The 7,721-nt window shown below is 46.1% G+C and overlaps 1 pseudogene; it reads left to right on the top strand.

Moving 5' to 3' along the window:
• Positions 1-3,519: 3,519 nt before the first annotated feature.
• On the top strand, positions 3,520-5,732 carry LOC112619332 (annotated as a pseudogene).
• Positions 5,733-7,721: the final 1,989 nt, after the last annotated feature.

Here is a 7,721-nt window from a genome sequence, read left to right as displayed (position 1 = left end):
CCAGCTACTCGGGAGGCTGAGGCAGGAGAATGGCGGGAACCCGGGAGGCGGAGCTTGCAGTGAGCTGAGATCCGGCCACTGCACTCCAGCCTGGGCGACAGAGCGAGACTCCGTCTCAAAAAAAAAAAAAAAAAAAAAAAAGCTATAAGGACAGGGTTTTTGTTTTGTTTTGGTTTTGGTTTTTTTTGGTCTTCTTTCCTTTTTTTGTTTTTGTTTTGTTTTATTTTGATTTTTGAGACTGGGTCTCACTCTGTCACCCAGGCTGGAGTGCGGTGGTATAATCATGGCTCACTGCAGCCTTGACCTCCCAGGCTGAAGCAGTCCTCCCATCTCAGCCTCCCGAGTTGCTGGAACTACAGGCACGTGCCACCATGCCCAGCTAATTTTTGTATTTTTTTGTAGAGATAGGGCTCCCTGTGTTGCTCAGGCTGGTCTCAAACTCCTGGGTTCAAGCAATCCTTCTACCTCAGCCTTCCGAAGTGCTGGGATTACAGGCGTGAGCCACTGTTCCTGGCCGGAGAGTTTTTACTGGGCACTGGGCTAGGTGCACCTCTCCTCATAGCTTACCCCTCCTTCCCTAGGCTGTAATTGTTGGTTGCTTCTCTGTCTTCTCTATGAGACAGTAAGTTCCCAGAGTTCCCAGAGGGCAACTAAATACTGGGTCTTTACTCACTTTGGTATAATTGAAACCTAGTACAGTTCCTAGAACATTTATTTATTTACTTACTTATTTATTTATTATTAATGAGACAGAGTCTCGCTCTTGTTGCTCCGGCTGGAGTGCAATGGTGATGTCTTAGTTCACTGCAACCTCCACCTCCCGACTTCAAGCGATTCTTGCGCCTCAGCGTTCTGAGTAGCTGGCATTACAGGCATGTGCCACCACGCCTGGCTAATTTTTTGTATTTTTAGTAGAGATGGAGTTTCACCATGTTGGCCAAGCTGGTCTCGAACTCCTGACTTCAGGTGATCCACCTGCCTCGGCCTCACAAAGTACTGGGATTACAATTGTGAGCCACCATGCCTGGCCTAGTACATTTTAGATATTTAATAAGTATTTGTTGCAGAAAGGGAGTAGAACCCCAGTCTGAAGGTGGACTTGAATCAATACTTTCTGGTTGCTAACAGTGGCCATTCATAGATAGTATGATGGTGTGCTCTCTGGTCTGGAATAAAATCACTTAGTGGCAATAAACACTGTTACTACAAATGTAAATTTGACTGCAGAAAAGGACCTTATTTCTTACCAAATTTTAGACTTACTTAAAGCATACACTTAATCAGAAAAGCTAAACCTAGTTTTCACCAATTAGTAGATAGAAAGATACTGAATAAGCATTTATTTATGCCTGCTTTGTTTCAGTAAGGCTTTAAGGTGGCCTACACAGATATATAAAATGTGGAATAGGCTGGGCACAGTGGCTCATGCTTGTAATCCCAATACTTTGGGAGGCTGAGGCAGGAGGATAACTGAACCTCTGAGTTCAAAACCAGCCTGGGCAACATAGCAAGAGTCCATCTCCACAAAAAATTTTAAAATTAGCCAGGCGTGGTGGTACACACCCATGGTCCCAGCTACTTGGGAGACTGAGGTAAGAGGATCACTTGAGCTCAGGAGGTTGAGGCTGCAGTGAGCCAAGATCATGCCACTGCACTCCAGCCTGGGCAACATAAGGAGACCCTGTTAGATGACATACAGAATATCATGGCTTAAATCGGGGGATGGGGGGAGAGAAGAAAGTAAAATAAGAGGATATAAAATTGAGCCAAATAAGTAAAATAAAATTGGGCCAAGACTGAGGAGGAAAAATTACCCCATGCCACTTTGCACATATTGGCTCTGAGCTTTCCAATAATCAAATGAAAATCCTAGAGAGTTACCAAAGTCATTGTCCATAAGATTAATAATAAATTATTGAAAAATACAAAGACTAGGGATTTCTGTCAGGGCTATTTATTTGGAGGTGGTCTCTGTCACCTAGGCTGAAGTGCAATGACACGACCATAGCTCGCTGCAGCCTCAAACTCCTAGGCTCAAGCAATCTTTGTCTGAGCCTCCTGAGAAGCTGAGACTGCAAGTGTGTGCCACCATGCCCAGCTCATTTTTTAAAATTTTATTTTCTGTAGAGACTGGGTCTCCCTATGTTGCCCAGGCTGGTCCCAAACTCCTGAACTCAAGCAATCCTCCTGCTTCAGCCTCTCAAATTGCTGGGATTTCAGGCCTGAGTCACCGTGCCCAGCCAGGGTTCTTTTTAAATGCATGCTGGCTCTACATAGTGTTGCTTTGAACCTAAAACTGCTCTAAAATGCTCTCTTAAAAAAAAAAAAAGAAAGCATGCTATATAAGCATGCTTAAAGCATCATATAGGGAGTCTTTAATATCTTCTTTTCAAAAGTATCCTAAGTAGGGGCCAAGGTGGGAGGATCCCTTGAGGCCAGGGGTTCAAGACCAGCCTAGGCAACATAGCAAGACCCTGTCTACAAAACTAAAATTTAAAAAATTAGTCAAGTGTGGTGGTACACACCTGTAGTCCGAGCTACTCAGGAGGCTGAGATGAGGAGATCCCTTGAGCCCAGGATATCAAGACTGCAAGTGAGCTGTGATGGTGCCGCTGCACTCCAGCCTGGGCAACAGAGCAAGACCCTATCTCTAAAAACAAAGAAAGAAAAACACCACAGGTATCCCAAGTAGATGGAAAAAAATAACACCATTTGTCAAAGCTGGGAAGGGCAAATGGGAGTTTATTATATTATTTGTTATGCTTTGACTTATGTTTGAAATTTCCTACAATAGTTTAAGTGTTTTTAAAATGTACAGCAATCATCACACTTAATGGGATGAATTTGGTAGCATTTTTATTGAAGTCAAGGACTGGACATAGATACCCATTCTCATTCCAGCTCCTCAGCATTGAACTAGCTAATGCTCACTCTGTCGCCCAGGCTGGAGTACAGTGGCGTGATCACGGCTTACTGCAGCCTTGGCCTCCCAGGCTCAGGTGATTCTCCCACCTCAGCCTCCCAGATGGATGGGCACACACCACCGGAACTGGCTTTTTTTTTTTTTTTTTTTGGTAGAGATGGGGTTTTGCCGTGTTGTCCAGGCTGGTCTTGAACTCCTGGGCTCAAGTGATCCTCCTGCTTTTGCCTTCTAAAGTACTGGCATTACAAACATGAGCCACCGTGCCTGGCCCAAAACTTTTTAAGCTCCAACATGACATGCAAAGGAAACTGACACTCTCAAACTCCTGGGCTGAAGAAATCTTCCCCACTTGGCCTCCTTAAGTCCTGGGATCACAGGCATGAGCTACCGCACCCAGCAGGAATTCCTAATCAAGCAAATTCTTTGTCATCAGCTAAGGAGCCCACTGAGTCAAACAAGTTGTTCTTGACCTCCTAGTCTCCTTGTACCCTGGGTCTGCTGCAGGCTGGTTTCTGGGCAGGCCTTCCCTAGAGCAGCAGCAGCCTCCTAATTTTGTGTGGAGTTACCTGCTAGGGCACCATTCCTATATAGAGCTGATGATCAGCAGTCCTCACCTAAGAAAAGCAGTCTTTTCTTGCCCTGTGTTCAGTGGCAGTGACGCACACTGGGTGTTCCAGCCAGCAGAAAGGGGTCAGCTGGAAAGCAGAAGGGGCCGCCCTGCCTCTTGGCTCCAGTTGATTGTATGCCATGCAGGTCTGTTGCCAACATCTTCTGAATTTTCAAGAGAAACTGGAAACCAGGCTGGGCACAGTGGCTCACGCCTGTAATCTCAGCACTTCGAGAGGGCAAGGTGGGCGAATCACCTGAGGTCAGAAGTTCGAGACCAGCCTGGCCAACATGGTGAAACCCCATCTCTATTAAAAATACAAAAATAAAAATAAAAATAAAAAATTAGCCAGGCATGGTGGTGTGTGTCTGTGATCCCAGCTGCTCGGGAGGCCAAGGCAGGAGAATCACTTGAACCCGGGAGCCAGAGGTTGCAGTGAGCCAAGATCACATCACTGCACTCCAGCCTGGCTGACAGAATGAGAGTCTGTCTCAAAAAAAAAAAAAAGAAAAAGAAACTGGAAACTGGACTTTATTTTCACTTTCCAGATTAAAGAGGAGGAAGAAGGCCCTGTCTGAGGCAAGCAAAACATACCTGCAGGCCCAGTTTAGTCAGCGGGGCTACCAACTGGCAACCTCTGGTCTAATTAAGCCTAGAATTATAAAGCACTAGAGGACTTCACAGACCAATAAACTGTTCCAGAAATTTTGGAGCTAGACTTGCCAAATATTTTATTTTACTGTGTCTTAGTCCATTTTTATTGCTTTAACAGAATACCTGGGACTGAGTAATTTGTAAAGAAAAGAGGTTTATTTAGCTCACAGTTCTGCAGGCTGGAAAGTCCAAGGAGCATGGTGCCAGTATATTCTCGCTTCTGGTGAGGGCCACATGCTAGGTCACAACATGGCAGAGAAGGTCAAAGGGAAAGCAGACACCTGCAAAGAGAGGCAAAACCCACGGCAGCCCTGGCTTCATAACAACCCACTCTCCCCAGAACTAATTTATTCCTGTGAGAACTAATCCAGTCTCCTCAGAGCAAGAACTCAATCACTATGGCAAGAAAGGCACCAAGCCATTCGTGAAGGATCCACCCCCATGACCCAAACACCTCCCACTAGGCTTCTCCTCCCAACATTGTCACATTGGGGATCAGGTTTCACCATGAGTCTTGGTGGGACAAACAAGCAATATTCAAACCATATCACCAAGCTATAACACTTTTTAATGTAAAAAGCATGCCAAACACTGCTCTTAACTCATCATTTCATTAAAGAAAGGCCATTACAATACTTACAAAATAGCATGCACCAGTTTTGCAGATGCTGCTGCCATTGGGAGCCCCGTATTACCAGCCATGGTCAACCCCACTATGGTCTTCAACATTGTTTTTTTTTGTTTTTTTTTGTTTTTTTTTGTTTTTTTTTTTTGAGACGGAGTCTCGCGCTGTGTCACCCAGGCTGGAGTGCAGTGGCGCGATCTCGGCTCACTGCAAGCTCCGCCTCCCAGGTTCAGGCCATTCTCCTGCCTCAGCCTCCGAGTAGCTGGGACTACAGGCGCCCGCCACCACGCCCGGCTAGTTTTTCGTATTTTTAGTAGAGACGGGGTTTCACCATGTTAGCCAGGATGGTCTCGATCTCCTGACCTCGTGATCCACCCGCCTCGGCCTCCCAAAGTGCTGGGATTACAGGCTTGAGCCACCGCGCCCGGCCGGTCTTCAACATTGTTGTCAACGGCGAGCCCTTGGGCCACGTCGTCTTTGAGCTGTTTGCAGACAAGATTCCAAAGGCAGCAGAAAACTTTCATGCTCTGAGCACTGGAGAGAAAGGATTTGGGTATAAGGGTTCCTGATTTCACAGAATTATTCCAGGTTTTGTATGTCAGGGTGGTGACTTCACATGCCATATGGCACTGGTGACAAGTCCGTCTACGGGGAGAAATTTGATGAGGAGAACTTCATCCTGAAGCATACAGGTCCTGGCATCTTGCCCATGGCAAATGCTGGACCCAACACAAATGGTTCCCAGTTTTTCATGTGCCCTGCCAAGACTGAGTGGTTGGATGGCAAGCATGTGGCCTTTGGCATGGTGAAGGCATGAATATTGTGGAGGCCATGGAGCGCTTTGGGTCCGGGAATGGCAAGACCAGCAAGAAGATCACCGTTGCTGACTGTGGACAGCTCTAATAAGTTTGACTTGTGTTTTATCTTAACCACCAGACCATTCTTTCTGTAGCTCAAGAGAGCACACTCCACCCCATTTGCTCGCAGTATCCTAGAATCTTTGTGCTCTCACTGCAGTTCCCTTTGGGTTCCATGTTTTCCTTGTTCCCTTCCATGCCTAACTGGATTGCAGAGTTAAGCTTATAATTATGAAATAAAAACTAACAGCTTTTTAGTTTTTAGGATACACCTAATCCACAGTTTCTTATGAAACCCTGGAGGCCAGATGTTTGTTGGAATTGCAAGGTATTTACATTTTTGAAAGGTTAATATGGCAAATAGAACACTTCATAGTAAAATGTAAAATTTCCAGTGAACCATGTGAATATTCAACTAAGTGGAATAAGTAAAGGCTATAAATAACTATGTCAGTTCAGGTCAGAGTTTTCTGCAAAATGAGTTTTTATACCAAACCAAAAAACAAAACAAAACAAAACAAAACTTGGTTTTCAGAGCCCTTTGCATATGGACCATTATCAAGAAAGGAAAAGTCCTTTAAATGGACCACCTTTAAGGCTATGGCCTTATTTTCCTCAGGTCACCCTAGCCCACTGGAGATTGCACTAATGGTTGGATATTTAGGAGCGTCTGATCTAAGCCAAAGCAAATCTTTATACAACTTCCCCACTTTCATCTGACTCCCTATTGCAACTAGTAGCTTGCCACCATGCGTGGCAGCATTTCATAATGTCAGGTGTTCCCTAAATCTGTTTTCTAGTGTTTCATAGCTGCTTGGTCCTAGTTCTAATTGCCGTGCTACCCTGAACTCAACTCCTGCTTTTATGAGACTCCTCTGCAATGGACCTCTCCAAGCTGGCATAAGGCCCAATGAGCTTGGCTCCCTCAGCTGTCCCTGTTATGTGACAAGCTTGCCCTCCATGCCGAGTGACTTCAGGGCTTTCAAGAATGTCTCCCATGTGGCCGGGTGCAGTGACTCACACCTGTAATCTTGCACTTTGGGAGGCTGAGGCAGGAGGATGGCTTGAGCCCAGAAGTTCTAGATCAGCCTGGGCAACATAATGAGACCCTGTCTGTACAAAAAAATTTTAAATGAGCTGGGTGTGGTGTCATATGCCGATAGTCCCAGCTACTTGGACAGCTGAAGCAGGAGAATCACTTGAGACTGGGAGGTCGACGCTGCAGTGAGCCATGGTCACACTACTGCACTCCAGCCTGGGCAACAGGAGACCCTGTCTCAAAAAAAAAAAAGTTTGAACAACCAAGTTATATCAATGGTTTGCACTGACTCGGAATTAAATGACTTCAGAAAGCAGCCTGAGAAACTGGAAGGGGATGAGACATTGGAGGCAGGCCTCAAAGGACCGGAAAGATTTGGGCTTATTGAGGATATAACAGAAAGGCACTGCAAGGGGAAGGTGGGAACAAGTCTGGTGTGAATGAGTGGTTTCATGCTGGCTGGAGCTAGGCCTGGTTGAAGAGCAGCATTTGGAAAGGACATTAGAAAGAGGACATTTCAGGTGAAAGAAATGGTTGAGGCAAGAGGGAGCCCGCTGTGTGTGCACCCGTACTGTGCAAAAACTGCCCCCACTGCAGGGGAGGATTCACACTTTTGATTGTGATGAGCCAGCTGGCTGGCTTAAGCAGAAAGAGAATTTATCGTGAGGCTACAGTGCAGGGCATTTCTGTATCTGCCTCTCCGTCTTCATCCCAGTCTACGTCAGAAATTCCTCTCCCTGCTCTCAGGCCCTGGAGGATTTCTTCTGTGGCCCTCCTCTTACCCTAAGCATTTTCTACCCCATTTGGGGCATTTTCTACCCCAGATGACCCAGTTGCCTGGTGTCATTTCTCTCTCCTTTTAAACTATAAGCCCCTAACAGCAGGGCTGTGCCTTACTTGCCTGTGCCACCCTCCAGCCCCCCACTGCTTTGGAAAGCGTGTCCTGCAGGCTTTCAGATTTTCTCCATGTTGACCCTGCCTTGACCTTCCCATGGGGAGGTACTCAAGTTTCCCTT

This window comes from Theropithecus gelada, chromosome 2, assembly GCF_003255815.1.
Source record: "Theropithecus gelada isolate Dixy chromosome 2, Tgel_1.0, whole genome shotgun sequence".
NCBI classification, from domain to species: Eukaryota; Metazoa; Chordata; class Mammalia; order Primates; family Cercopithecidae; genus Theropithecus; species Theropithecus gelada.
This window is presented reverse-complemented; position numbering and strand designations above follow the sequence as displayed.